The sequence below is a fragment of the Argiope bruennichi genome, chromosome X2, assembly GCF_947563725.1.
Source record: "Argiope bruennichi chromosome X2, qqArgBrue1.1, whole genome shotgun sequence".
NCBI lineage: Eukaryota > Metazoa > Arthropoda > Arachnida > Araneae > Araneidae > Argiope > Argiope bruennichi.
The window spans coordinates 96921751-96938544 of NC_079163.1; the positions used below are offsets into that span (position 1 = coordinate 96921751).

The 16794-nt window shown below is 27.6% G+C and overlaps 1 long non-coding RNA gene across 1 annotated transcript in view; it reads left to right on the forward strand.

Annotated features, from left to right (window-relative positions):
* The window catches only part of LOC129960798 (uncharacterized), a 317867-nt gene that overhangs the window by 196971 nt on the left and 104102 nt on the right, over positions 1-16794 (forward strand). The window lies entirely within an intron of this gene.

Below are 16794 nucleotides of genomic sequence, written 5' to 3' on the forward strand. Positions count from 1 at the left end.
ATCAATAATAAAAGCAAACGAAAAAATGAAAGGAGGAGGACATCAAGTTCCGTTACAGAAAAAAGAAATGAGCCTAGCCTGTTGTGTTAGAGGGACATTTGGAAGAGGACAGCTGGAACTATGGGTGCGAAAAGCAAGCGCAGCTTTCTCTCTGGATCTATTACAAGGAGAGTTGTTTCTTTTTGCTCCAGACGTGCATGGTAACATTGACTACGGCAACTTGGTTACTTTTTTTTTGTCTTCCTGTTTTCACGTATGATGTTGAGAGCTAGAACCTTATTTACTGCTGGATTCTTAGCTCTCGGGCATCCTGCTTTCCCGCTTTGCTCTAAGTGGATATTTATTATTATTTTTTTCCTTCTTTCAGGGACGGGGTTAAAAAGGGTTGAGCTTAATCTCTAGGTTCTCTAGTTTGGGGCCCCATTACGTTAAGGAAAGAACGAGAAAGGATATAAACTATTACAGCAGCGTTTATTTCTTAGCTCGTTTGCGGAATCCAAATTATTGTTGGTTGATAACAATATTTTCTGCTTTCTAATAGTCGACTAATAGTTTGGCTTAAATGCATAAGAAAATTTTTAAATTATTTGTACATTCATCTACAAAAATAATGGGACATGGCGGTAACTTCACTATTTATCATCACATCTTCACAAAACTGATGTCAATGGAAAGGGTTTTAAAGCACATGTTTTTTAGATAGATACATTTATTAATTATGCTAATTAACATAGTTAAATAATTAGTACCTCAAAATTTTCCCATTACGACAACCAATTTTTTTCGCGTAATCTATTGCTTGTTATGAAAACAGCAAACAAAAATTTTTTATAACCTTCTGATGAAAATTTCAAGAGTTATAAAGTTTTGAAAAATAGCGCGTCCAAGGTTAAATGTATCATTAAAACTTTTCATAATACTTTATAAACTATGATATATTTCTCAAGACTTCTTTGATTTATTTAAAGAACATAATTTCTCTACAGAAATTGATAAAATAATTTTTTTAAATTTAAAAAATTAATATTTTTACAATTTTTAAACACCCCTGTGATAAAAAAAAGTGATTTATAACATAGTAAAATTTTTGCATGAGGGCAGAGCTGAGATAATAAAATATTGGAATTCTAAAAATTATTTGCATAGCTTTAATACTTTATGAAATATTGCAATTGTAAAATTCGCATTGTAGATTGGAAATGCCTTAACACGTCTACTTGTTGCAGGATTGTAAATTATTACTAATTATTTCTATAGATTTACTCATAATGAATTTTAATTAATGTTATAAAATCAATTTTGGATAATTTGCAGATTAGATGATTTTATATAATTATTTTCTTTGCATCAAAAATAAATATATATAATTAGCTGACATAAAAGATGTAGATTAAGATGTAAAAGATTTCCAATCTTTCAAAGATTGATCTTTGAAAGAAAAACAATAAAACATAAACGATTTGCTAAAAATCGCAGTCTAGCAACACAAGTATTCTTTCTTGTAATACAAAAATATTTTTAATATTCTACATCTTTTATATCAGCTAATTATATATATCTATTTTTGATACCTATTTATGAATTTTTAAGTAAACCTTAAGCATCACTCGTACTTTAAATTGTTTAGATTTTGTAGGACTTAAGGATTTCAAATAAGGTCGATAAAAACTGCCCTATTATCTATAAATAACTACCGCATATAATTACAAATTTCTGTTTTTCATATTAAAAACATATTTTTTATCAAGGAATTAAAATGAATACTATCTTCTATTTATTTAAGATATTCTATTGGAGGAATTACTATCTTATCTGCGCTTTAAACATAATTTTTATATTTTTCTTGAAATATGTAAATTATAGTGCAACTCAAAGAAATTAATTCCTTGAATCTAAGTTAAATAATGGTCAACCAGTTACCACAAAGATTAAGTAAATAAAATGTATCTTCACTTTTTCTTTCGCCTCAGTAAGGTCCTGTGCCTTGGACTTTATCACATTTGTAGATAGATTAAATTTAGAAATTTGATATAATGATACCAGAAGTGGTGTCCATTAAAGCCTCTATTGAATAATACGAAAATAAGGAAAATAAAATTTATTCCTTTAAATAAAGGTTGACAAGTATATTTTCTAAAAATGCCATTATGCGAATTAGTTTTTTTAACCAGTCAAATAAAACTTCACTAAAAAATATTGACACAAATGCATTCATTCATAATAAAAATTTCTATATATTATTGAAATATTTAGGACCGGATCAACTATAAGGTGAATTTGAAAATATTTTGAAATGCAATAAAATGCTTAAATTTCCAATAATAAGCATATATTAATTAGAATCTGAAAATGAATATTTATGCTAAGGAACAATTTGAGTAACGTTTGGTTAATTTTTTTGGAATCTTAGTGAATTAAAATCAAATAAATTTATTTGCTTTTAGCAATCTCGGATTTGCTTAATATATAGTCCTTAGTGGGCTGGCTCTCTTCACGGAGAGTTATAATTCAGGAACTACTGAGAATTTCGGAATGAAATTTGATATACATATATAAAAAAGCATGCCAGATCAAATTATTGAAAAAAATAGACGTCCTTAATGGGAACATTCCAAGATAATTAACTATATTAATTAACTCGATTAATAAGTTTTCTGATATAATTATACCTGTCTTCCTGAGTAATTTCCATCGCCATCAATTTTCTGAAGTTGCTATAATAAATAACAAAGTTATAAAGATTTCCCACTATTTTTTTTGACGACTGTACACATGACTTTTATAGTTCATAATCGCATTAATTTTCTTCTCTGTACGAAGTAAAATAATGCAGTTATAAAAGAAAATTTTAACTTGCAATAATATACTTCAATATTCATTATTATGCCCATTATGAAATCTTGTACACATTTTTATCAGATTTCTTACTTTATGGTTCAATTAACACGGAATCAAACTGTAATTAAAAATGATCAAGTTTGGAAAATATTTTCTACCATTATAGAGAGTATATACTACAGGACAAAGTTTTAGAAATTCAGTACACAAAGAAATGGGGAAAAAAATCAAAATTATTTTTAAAAGCATTATAACAATTTATAATGTGCAAAAAAAAAAAAAAAAATGCAAACTTTCTTTTACTTTGAGGTTTTACGCAGCAATCAGTATCTGATCAGGCTCAGGAATTTTTAATCAATCGTCAGGAAAATAAGATTTGTGTGCGTAATAAGGTGTTTTAGCATATTTGTCATATTTTATATCCTTTGAAACAATTACATTGAAACTGAATAAAATGTTTCTATTTCAGAATGAATTATATAAATTCTCTGTCATCATATTGGGCTTCCAATATAAATTTTTTTTTATACCATATATTTAATCTGTCCAAATAAAGTGATTTATTCTGATGTTTCCTGTAAATTATCAAGAGAAATAATTATCTAATAATGCGAGGTAGCTTTTATTCAGTATTACGTAGCACTATATTAATTTTTATAAAAAAATAAATAGATTTCAATTTTATAAAGTATTGTTAGAGATTTAATTTAAAACAATTGCCATCTGATTTATTCAAATTTAGTTGTTGAATTTATGTTGAGTAATCCAAATAAACACGAAATCAGGAACAATTAAATTTAAATTAGAAATATCTAGAAAACTTTATATTTTACTTCAGGAAAACAACCTGCTATATTCAGAAATGTCTAAGAAATTATTTTGATAATATGGGATGAAAAATAAAACATCTCGGAAAAGAAATATATTCTAAAAAAGAATTTTTTCGTTTATGTATTCTTTGTCAGAATTTTCTGAAAGTGAGGAAAATTGGGAGGTAATTTATGTAAGGCAATCTCAGTAACAACAAAAACAGAAAAGGTAAAATTTGAATTAGAAGTATCCAAATAGATTCTCATTGATATATAGATATTGATAACGTGCGGTGAAAAATAAAATTATTTTGTTGATAATGTGGTTTATTTTTTCAAAAGGGAAATCATTTATATTTTTTTCCTTCGATTTCTTAAAAGCAAGAAAGATATTAATTTGCTTGTCTAATTTATATTAATTAAACCAAAAAAGGATCTGTAAAGATAAAATCTGAATTATAAATACCCGGAAAGATTTTCTGGATAGAATTAGCTAACAAGCGACGAAAAATAAAATAATTTGGATGAAAAATCAATATTTATTTGAAAAAAGGAAAAAACAATTCTTTCTCATATTTTCTCCTTCAAATTTTTCTAAAATTTCAGATTTTTTTTGTGAATATTTTGAGGTAATTTATATTAAAGAATCTAATTAATTGCAAACCCAAAAAAATAAAATGCGATTTAGAAGTATCCACGAAACAATATATTTAACTCTAGAGGAACATTATACTATCTTGAAAAATACTCAAATAGAATTCGATTACTTATGATGAAAAAAAAATGTTAAATGAAAAAGCACTATTTATTTCAAAAACGGAATTTTTCTTCTGGGTGTTTCCTCCTAGGAGTTTTTATAAAAGCGAAAAAGATATTCATTTTTGACAAAGACATTGCTTATATGCTTAGGGAATCGTTTACGGTGGTATCAAAAATAGTGCAATTTCTCATTTTTCAAAAAGATCTCCTGTTCTAGAACTGAAAGGTTGATCGTTTTTTCTCTTGACTCCGATGAAAACGTTCTGAGGTCCTAGAGTTAAGCTTTTAGAACGGAATCCTATATGCAGTATTGAAACTCTTGGAGTCACCACACTAGAAAAAAGCATTTTTTCAATAATTTCCAAGGTGAAAGGTAAGTTTTGGATTGCATAAAATTCCCTATTTTTTCTGTTTCAACCCACTTAAATACTTCGTAATGCAGAATGATGGGTCTTGTAATATCTTTCCAATAATGGAAAAATGGCATTTGATAAACATTTCCATTATTTTCTTTTGCGGATCAAAGAATAGATTATAGAAAAATAAATTTTGCTTCCATATTTTGATGTCAAATATATAAATTATACTAACATTCCTCAAAATATCATTTAACTTTACGAAAACATCCCTAAAAGCATTTCAATTCTTAGGCAATACAATTTTGTTTCTTTTTATGATAGGCATTTTTGTACGTTTCTCAATATTCAAAACAAATTTTTAATCTTTTATAGTCAACGTGATAGCAATACTAGAGGACTTTTTACCTGTGACACCAAAATTAAAAGAGCTGTTTGAGTTAAAAGCACTGAAGAAATATTTTGGAGAATATAAACTTACTAATGCTGCTCCTAATCCCTGAGGATTTGACATTCTTATTTATCTATACCGAATATTTCATTATGACAAGAAGTGACTTTATATTAAATTACAAAACTCCAGTAAAAGCAAAGATGTAAAGATGAGAGAAATATTACCCTTCGAATCAAAAACTATTTGAGAATGACAAACGAAATATAAATGAGATAAATATTCGTAGTATTTTCATAAAATATTTAATCTAAATATAATAAAATTGTTGAAATACTCTTAGAAATAACTAATCTTAAATGAAATATCTGAATAGTTTTCGATTTCATTTTAGATTGTCAGGAATATTATGCAAGTTAAAAAGTAGTAATGAAAAATGTGAGTTTTTAAAGAACGATAATGAACTTTGACTGAAAAAAATCTAATACTTCCATGAGAGTGCTATTTAAAGCTATCGAAGAGAATGGTCCTGTTTTTCAGCGTATCTCTGCTCTTTTTGTTTCATTAATTTATGTTTCAAATATTCTTTTCAAACATTTATAAAATGTCTCAAATTAACATTAATTGTTCCCATGATTGAATTCTGAATAAAAAATATTTTTCATTGTAACTTTATAAAAAGCAAACAATTTACTTGGCACTGTTGCAAAACTTTTTTTTGCCCGAAGACTAAACTTATTTTATATTTGATGGTCTGTTTATTTGCTTTTTATTCAAATGCTTAAAATGTTTTTGTTTTCAATCACTATAGTTCGATTATAGAATATGACATAAAAATAGAATTCTGAAAAACTTTGAAATTAAAATTAACTTAAAATTAGAAAATTAAATTTTTTTCTTTATATATGTTTTCTCAAAATGTGCAAATGACGTTTTCATTGTTTGATGACGTTTTAAAACAACTAGATAGGACCAGGCATATCATTGCGTTGTTCAAAAGTGAGTAAATAATATGTTTAAAAGTATATCACTACGTTCGGAATGAATTTTTCGAAAAATGCTCGAAACTAGTTATGTTTTTGAATCTTTGCATATAGAAGAATTAAAAAAACATTTATGAAACTAAAACATACCAGTAAAGTGGCAGATGCCTGAAAGTAAATAAAAATATGAAGTAAGGTCAGTAAGGTTTTTCAAAAAGTGGAAAAAAAGGTGTTTTTTGGCTAAAAAGAGGTATAAAGCAAAAGTCTTCAAATTTCTTCTTTATAGATTTATAAAATGATTTACTTAAAATGTTGCAGATAGCTTAAGAAATATATTATCTGATTCCTGAACTAAAAAATAAGCCGTATTTCTATCCATTCCTTAAATACTGGGATCCAATTGATGAATAACACGAAATTTTAATTTTTTTTTACATTGCGAAACACTAAAAGAGCTATAAAATATTTTTAAATAAATAGATTACTTATTTTCTAGCAAGTTCAAGAACTTCAGAACACATTGAAAAATTATTATGCCAAATTTGAACAAAAAACATGCATTAAAATGTAATTTATGAGGTTTTTCCTCAGAAAATTCTATCAAAGATTAGAATTTGAGAAAATAGCATCTAAAGATGCAAAATAGCATTAAAATGTATATAAATGAAAATATAAAACTCATTTAATTTTCCAAACATTAAACTTAGAAACAAAATTCTAACGTTTTTATAAAGACGTCTGTTCAAACATTAAGAATAGTAAATAAAAAAAATGTTAATTTTCAAAAAAAATCGACTTTTTAACGTAGCCACCTACCAAAACTAAATTTTGGAAAATATTGCTACATAATAAACACAATTTATTTTAAATTGAATGCGCATAATACTTTTTAAATAACGCATTTATTTTTTTGGCTAACTTGAAGAAAGAAATTAAAATGAGCATATTTTCTTAAATATTATTAATTTGGTACCCTCAAATACTACAAATGTTAGAAGTTAAATGTACGAACATATAAAATAAAAACTGCTGTGAATTTCCACTATTCTTACAAGTAGTCCATATTATTTAGCTAGAAATCGTGCATACAAATAAATACTGCAGATAATATACTGCATTTTTTGAAGAAGGGCATTATATTTTGCCAGTAATCTAGCAACAACAAATCCCCTTTGAACTCTTCTTCAGTTAATAAAAAATTGGTTTCGAGTTTTTTCTATGTAGTTATATATTTGTTTCCACATAAATTCTATTTTATTTCTCTCATTTCTTTTGCAATGATGATGGTACTTTTCCTTCGTCATTTCAAAGTGATCAGTTTATCCAGAAGAGATAAATTTTTTGTTTTATTAGATGAAATTGGACACTTTCAGAATTCTTTTCCTTTTTTCAGTTTAATTATAAACAGTTTTCCTTACATTTTATAAATTATTAGAATAAAATTTAAAATAATTCAATTGAACTGTTAGTTTTGTAAGCATGTTGCTGATATTTACAAAAAAATAATAAAAACGTTACGCTCATATTATTATTTTGAAAAGTTATTTTTTGAAAATTTATTCATTTTGAAATTAAACAATGAATAGACAAACTGAATCTTTCGAAATTTCTTTCTTATTTTGATTTACTTTGAATATTGATAAATGTTTTTCTCAATATTATATAGGTACTTACGATAAAATATAGAAAGTGTTAGCTAAGCTGTAGGTATTTTAATAAAAATATATATTTCAATAAAATTTCACCAAATGAATGATTGCTTTTCAAATTTCGCCTCTATAATTAAGTCTAAAAGCACGCCTCTTAGAAAAACATTAATTATTGACTTTCATCATTAGGACTTGTTTAATAAAAATTAATCGGAAGATACTTTTGATTCTTAGCATTTTTGGCATAATTTAAAATGAATTAAATATCTTCATTAAAATTGTATAATTATTTATTTTTTTTTTATTTTTTAAAGGCGATTTAATATGACTAGAACCAATCAGTGACTTTTAGATTGCAGATCTTTATTTATTTACTTATAAGTATATTGTATATTTAAAATGTTCAAAATATCATTAACATGATGGATATGCTTAAATGCCACGATCTGTTGAAACGTAACAGAAAAAAATAAGTAATTTAATTTATCACTTTACTGAATTTTTTTTTGGTTCAGAAATCATTGAAATTCACTTCTCAGGTTCCATCCAAATACTGAATAATTCATTTTATATGTTTGCATCTTGTGCCCTACGATTTTTTCGTGTGAATTGTGTCTTTCTGCTGAAAAAAATCAAAAAGAACACAACTTGGTTCGTAAAGAAACTAGCGAACGTTCGCTTCCGAAATAACTTTTCAGAGGAAAACAATGAATTATTCAAAGTCTCGATTGACTTTTCTCACTTTATATGCATACTTAACTTTCCAGTGCGTATCTTTTGGGAAGGCACCTAATTCAGAATCTAACTAAGTGATTCTGAATTCGTTGTAGAAAATTGAAGATTTGAAAAGTAAACATTTTTGATTGCAAGGGAATCTTTGCTTTTAATATTGCATGCAGTCCTAAAAAAATTTCATAAGATTTAGAAGTTAAATTAGAAATTGAATGAGAGCATGAAAACCTAATTTTGAAGTTTCGCGAATGCTAATAAAAGATGAGCTTAGTGCATTTATACCATGACCATATGATTAAATTAATTTTTGAAATTTCTTCTCTACATCAATGGAGAATTTTGGTATATTTAAAAATGACTAAACTATATGATGACTCTTTGGTGTAATCGGGTGCAAAATCGAGTGATATTTGCTTGGTAATTTTATGCGTACCCACATCTTCATGGTGTTTAGATGTCTCATTAGTTTATAGATGAAAATATTTCGTCAGATTAGTGCCATTGAAAACATATAATTTGCGAACTCACTTACGTTTTATGAAACGCATTGTTTCTTAATAAGTAATCTTTATTCAATACTTGGGAGAGCCAACTAAATGTTTTTGGATTTGGAACATTTATTGGCCCTCAGAGAGGATAGAATCCTGCAAGGAAGAGACCAAAATTATATGTACTCTTTAGAATTATCTGAGTTTTAGATTCCATTTCACAAATTTAACTTATTTTAGTGTTTAACGGTGCAAAAGACATATTTGGTTTTACTGCGCTAAGCAAACTGCATGCTGATTTCAACATTGTGAGCAGTGATAGAAGCTTAATACTTACTGAATATTTTTATACTCCAGTAAGAAATGTTTTTTTTATAAGAATTAATTTAATAATGTCGCCTTCCTTCTGATTAAAAAAGTTTTACTTATGTTAAAAAGAGTTTTTATATTAATATTTATCTCCAATAAATCACAATCAAAAGCTCATCTGAATAAGTCATATCTCCAATAAGACATTAAATAAAGCATTTTAATGACTTCTTCACTAACACATATTAAATAAATCACATGAGTAAGAACATCTCTGATAAGCGGAATAAGGTACAGTTCCCTAGTGATAGGCAGCTTAAAGAATTTAAGAAATTTTAAATTTATTTGTCATTCATTGCAGCATTTTAAATTTATGCTCAAAATTTAAAAACTAACCTTTTAAAAGAAACAACCTAAATTACGGCTGAGTTATTTCAATGACTAAAAATATATAGTTTAATTATTGCTGTATCCTATTAATTTTTGATGTGTGAAGTTGAAAAAATGATAAACGTCTTCATAGCAAAAAGACTGAATAAACAATTTTCTTACAAAGCAAATCATATCAAAAAATTGTTAATACTTTTGAATATTAAATTTCGTATTCGATTCTTTTCCATTTAAATGTGTTTAACTTATGTCGTCAACTCATTTTATGTGACACCTGTTAAATTGGTTCTATTGATTTAACATGTTATGTCATTTCTAACACTCCTGGGTCTTTTTCACGAGTGAAGTCAGTATTATTCTAATTTCTTACAGTCATTCTATTAATGCTAGCTCTATTACAAACGCAGCCTTATCGAAATGTTGCACATTAAAAAATAAAATGTTTGAGTTAGTGAGCGTTAGCGATTACAGATTTTATGCCTGATAAAATATGCAAATTAATTACTTAATTATGCGTCTTTGGTGAAAGAAAAGCCGGAGGAACGACGAAAAGTTGAAAAAAAAGAAGGAAAAAATAAAAGGAGAAAAAGAAAAAATTCGAAGTAAGAATTCTTAAGATTTAAAAATGCACGAAAAGGAAACTTCCCTTTTTTTCGTATTGCTTTCGAATGGGGGAAATTCAAATGGAAGGTGATTTTTATTTAACGGATACTTTCTACGGCTAATTTGCAATTTAAATTGAAATGTTTTAATCTTATTTTAATATGCTGGTGTTTTAGTTCGATGAAAAAACAAGTGATTTCGCTGTTGTTTTTATAGCACTTTCTGTTTCCTTTAAACCGCTGGAAACACGCCAAAAACGTGTATGCTGTTTTAATATTTTAGATTTACTGACAAATTGAATGCACATATTTGATTTAATAAAATACAATTTTTTTAAATCCAACAAATGTGTTTTTTTTTTCATGTAATTTACACGAATAATATATTTTTTATAACTTATTTTTAGAAACTCAGTTACATTTATCTTCAAACAGGTTGGTAGAAAAAAATACCTTTTATAAAAAAATATAGTTAAATTATAACTACGAGCCCTTTTATCAAATCGGTTTTTTTGTTTATATTAGATATATTTTTACGGACTTGAAGCAAGAAAAGAGACTTTTTTCTAATACCCATAAATGCAGTTTTCAAATTATTGAGGATGGAATCTAAGATTGAGGACCGATTCTCGAGCCGTCAAAGTTTCACTGTCTTGAAGCTATAAAATATTACTCAATGGATGAAATTTACTTACAGTGATGTGGAAATATGAATTGAAATGGAATTCAAAGTTGCGATGACCTTTATATTTGGCCATGGTATACATTCAAGAAATCCGTTCAGAAATAATCCCGCGCAGTTCCTGGCCGTATCGGCCTAGTGTTAAGTTACTTATGAAACCAGGTTCCGAATCTGGAGGGCTCCAGACTACAGTTCAAACTTTCAAGATATGTCCTGAAATAGTCTATGTATTGCTTCAAAACGGGACGTTGATTAAATGAACTAACACGGGAAATTCCTTAAGCATGATATTTTTCTAACAATCTCTGAATCAAAAGCATAAATATTGTCTTATTGTCTTGTTTCAAATTTCAGGACCAGGGAAAAACTTTAAAAAACTATCCCCACAAGACGTTTGGAGTATTTAAATAATTAACTGATTCTAAAATATTTAGGCAAATGAGTATGAATGTCGGTAAACCCAATGCTATGATTTTCATTCGACGGAAAGCTCAATGCAATTCTTGGTCTCCATTTTTCTTCAATAACAATCTTTCCTTAAAATTTTATTTCCGATGAAGTAATTAAACGAAATTTATTTTCATAATGTATCTAGTTATTAAAAGATTTAATGCTAAATTGATGTAATTTTATAGCTAAAGGCCATCGTGAGCTCATTGTGCTTTCCTCATTCTAATTCTAACTGATTTGCAAGCTATGCACAGTTCCTGACCTCAATCTTTCTTTAATAATTGTCTTCTTTTGAAAAGTTTTCTATTTGAAATGTTTTCTATACTGAACTTGAAATAATACAGTATCTAGTTATATAATAAATGGTATTGATAAAATCCTCTTAAGCATATCCTTATCTTCTAAACCATAGGATAATTACTTTCATTGATTTCTAAGATTGATTCATTCGCAGTGTAGTTCCAACATCTTGATAATTACACAGTATATTTTAACATCAGTGTATTCATTTTCTCTTCCTGTGTTGTAAAATCCACGTCACACTATGGAGTGTGAAGCCTTGAACAGGTCATCGTGAAGAAAAATCATTAATAAGAAGATGAACATTCAGTCTTTTCAGAAATACAAATAATTAATATTTCTTTGTAAAAATTGTGTTAACGGGTGTATAAACTGGCAGGAAAAACAGAATCGTATCTTTTTGTTTGTATTAAAAACTAAAATACATTTTTTCCTAATAAAACATTGAAATATTACCGCCTAGCTAAAGGGAAAAACTATTAGAAAGGTGATTTTAATGGAAAATCATGGGCCTTACAAGGTAAAAGACATGTACGGATTGATAATGCAACTGGTGATCTAATATTTTGGGGGAAAATTTCTAAGTAAAATCGCCGTGCATAAATGCGTTCCCCTTTCAGTTAGGATAATTTTCTCTTCTATATGAAAAAAAAAAAAACCCTCACTCCTTTCTTTAGCATCATATTCAGAAAAAAAATAATTTTCGTTTCTAAACCTACTTTCAAGCAGTATAAATGACCTATTAAAGTTATCACTTAGGAAAATTTGAATATTTCATACCTAAAACTGATAGCATTTAAAAAATTTAATAACATATGAAGTATGTTGAGTAAAACGTTAGAATCTTGTTGAAAAGTTTATTTATTACATATTTTTATCCATAACTCTTTAAAATATCTCTAAAAATTTGCCGAATAATAAGAAGTTCTGTTTAATAAATGCATCCATTAACAATAAAAAATAAATAATTCAATTTAATGGTCTTCCAAATAAGTTGAGAATTTCTTAAAGTGTAAAGAATTTATATATGAATGATTTGTTTAGAATCATCGACAAGGTAGTTTATTACATTAGGAAATTACACAATTCCAAGTTCTTCAGAACCACGCGAATTCGTATAACATCATTCAACATTTATAGCGTCACAGAAATAACACATCATTCCTTTCAAACAATTGGCAGAAATACAACAACAGAAAGCACACGCCCTTTTTCTTACCTGCTAACAAAATTTACAGCAAAATTTGATATGATTATTTTTACGCTATAAAATATAAATTATATAACTAATAATAAAAGAGACAAATTTAATCAATTCTAAATAAAAAAAACGGAAAATATATAATTAAATGAAATTATTAACAAAACATTCCCTATAACTGGTATGCAAGATTAAGCAAGAAATTCGACTCATTCTTAAATGATATCATATAGAAACAAAGCTTTTTTGTTAGAAAATGACCAGAAAAACAGAAAATATGGTCAAATCTATATTGTCTTATGTAATATATATATATATATATATATATATATATATATATATTACATAATATGTTTTTTAATCACATTTTATATGCTGAGGATTATGACTAGTTGCGTTTTTTAAATAATCACAGCTATTTGAATACAGCTTTATTTTATGCAATATGACGGTTTGAAAAATTAATAAAAAGTCTAGAATGAGTTCCTGATAAGCAGGGTCCCTCTTTAGAGAATCGTCACAGATATCATCATATCATGCCTTTCTAACTAGCAGTGATAGTTTTCACTGATTGTATAAGACATTAATAAATCATTGGGATTTTCTGATATATATATATATATATATTAACGTTCCTTTTTGAAGCAGCACGTGGGTTATTTTGAGAAGGATTTCTTTATTTCGAACAACGGTCACATGATCAGAACAAAAGCTGAACTGACATCTTTTGTCAAACTCCCTTATCACAATAACACTGGGAATGTGACACATGAAATTGGATTTATTTAATACTCACCCACATAAACATATGAATTTGGAATTGGAATCAAGTTTCTATTTGTAACTATCTGGTTCCAAAAGTGAGATATCACCACCCGACCACCGTTGCTTCATAAATTTTCTTTCATTCGCGTGACTGAAGATAATTCTTATAATGATACATTTAACTCAGAAATGTAAGTGCGTATTCCATCTAATATCTAAACTACGCGACATTTGACCTTTGTCACGTGAACATGAATTGACTTTATTCTTTCTAGCCCAGCCTAGATATTTCAAACGCAGAGACAAATCATACTGCTCTCTACATTCTGCTGATAAGATTTAAATTCTTACGTTGTTGTTTTTTTTTAATTTTAAAGTAGAATGCAATAAATATAAATTCTATTCCGAAATGCTTAGAAACCTGCGATATGGTCATATATGTCCCATTAATGGAAATAAAGTTATTTCTTGAATATTCGAGAATTCAATAAAACAAGTTTACATGATTTTTGAAATTCTAAATATACTGAAAAAATTTTAATTTTTCTCCGAAGTCTTCCTATTCCCTATGATTTATTCTGAAATTCAAAACCGAAGTTTGTTTTTATATTTATATTTCATGATTCTTATAAGATTCTGCTGTGAATCAATAATACGCTTTTTATCACTTACAGACAAAAATATTGCATGGAAACGGATACTTTAGAATACTTTAACAGCTTATAAATTCGAGACCACATGATCAGAAAAGACTAATGTATCTTCATTCTCCAAAACCAGTTTCCTTCAAATTATTCTCATCGCTAACAGTATCCGAGACAAAGGTTAATCGAATTCCAATTATTTATCTAAGCTTCAGACTAAAGAAGCTCAGGTTGGCCGTGAATAATGAAGTCACCTTCTTTCGCAATTTCCAATACTTCAATAAATGGATGGCTTTAGTGAATGCCTGTGATTCCACATTTTAATTTTCTTTGATGATATTTGGTCGTAAGTCGGAAGAAAAAGTTTAAAAGTTTAAAGCATTAAAATACTAAAAGGAAAATCCTTTCGTAGGTGAAGATATTTTTAACTTTCATATTCAGTTATGAAATGGCATCCAGACTCTGTGTTCTGCTTCTATTCTTCTAACCATCTGTCTGCTATGAGGTATACTAGAATGAATTGATATTTATTTTTAAAATGCGGTAAAGACATTTGAAAAAGGAGAAAATCAATTGATTTGAATATATTTTTAAAATAAAGAACAATCATTCATTTACAGATATAGTATAGTTCCTATAAAAATAGAGAATAATGTCAGTATCACTCAGGTATATTGTGGAATGCTATATCCATAACATTCGATGAGATTTATGATATGTTTGACGAATATCTGAGGAAGGAAAAGTGCCACAACAGTGATGAATTTTTTCTGCAAAAATAATGATGTCGTACAACAGTGATGAATTTTTTCTGCAAAAATAATGATGTCGTATAAAATTTTAATTTTTCTTAATAATATCAAATAATTTTGATTAAAATAGTCAAAATGATTCCGCATGATGAATTATTTGATTTAGATCAATAAAATCCTAAATGCAGGCAGTTTTAAAGAAAAATCGCTTTATACTTTAAATTATTATTCTGTGAATCCATTTTGGAGAATTCAGATATTCCTTGCCATTGGTACTACGAGTGTTGACAATATTTTCGTGGCAATACGGTGTGCTTCGTACGTGATTCTAGCCTCGTTTTCCTTCAAAAGTTCTTGTAGTAAAGTTTTATATATATATATGCTAAGTTACGAATAATAGTATATTTCATTCCATAAATGGATATTATTTTATGATAATGTGCCTTGAGTTTTTATGGCGAAATGGAAAAATTTCCTAGCCAAATGCTTTTAGATTTTTAACGGATTTTGAGAAGATCAAATCAATAATGCATTGTGCTATTTTTTGAGAAAGGCTGCTAAAGTTTTCAATACTTGATACCTACAGAAATATAGACATTTTGCATAAATATATGTTGTCTATCTTATTTATCTAAATAAGAACTATAATGCATTCTTTCAATGATTTATTAAACTTTCAAAAACAATCTAGGTAAGGGAAGTTCTTATTTGTGAGTCGTTTTTATATCCTATTATCATTTCAGCCTATCACTGATTCATGTCGCCTTCTTTTTGAAAGAACATTTTTATCACAGGAGTTATTCTGACCAACGCATGCAAAACTTCAGATTTCAAATACAGAAATATAGCAAAATCTTTTGAATTGAATGTATGTTTATATATTTATTCAAATACCTATATATACCAGCTAAAGTTTCCGATATAAAAGCCTTGTGATTACTGGACCCTCTATAACGGAATAACAAAACTGAAATGGATGCCGCTTTGCAACTCTCCTTTGAATGTTTTTCAATTTGCTGTACCTGATGGTTCATGGCTGAAGAGTATCTGTCCCTTATCCGAGAAATAACAAAACTGTAATGGATGTTGTTTTGCAGTGCACTTTTGAATGTTTTTCAATTTGCTGTACCTGATGGTTCGTGGCTAAAGAATATCTGTCCTTTATCCTAGGAATAAACTCAGGGCCATGTAACAAGATTTCAACCAAATCGTCTCTTCCAACTAGATCTGTTTGTTTATCGAAGTTTCGTAATTTCTTTTTGAAATTCACCGTGTAAATTCAGGATAACAATGCATATACAATGTTATATTTAGAGATTTTCCTTTCAAATATTTCGTAAACATGTTTACGAAATATTTATATAACATGTTTCTGAGAAAATTTGTTTTGATTTTGCTGGTTTTATTTTAAACTCTATCTTTAGAATGTAAGATGATAAACGATATTTCATGCAAAAGACTATCACCCCTCGAAAAATACTTCGAAAACAGTGAGAAATTTAAAACATTATTCATAAAATGTTGTCTCCAGAAACACTGCATCTGACCAAAATATATAACCGAAAAGTGTTTTTAGCTCTTCATTGTGAAACAAACAAAACTCTTGAGGCATTGTGAGCTTTAACGTTAAAATTTACCCCAAAACATACCACTAATCTCGGAAAATGTTTAAAGGATTTTCTGCATATGATAGA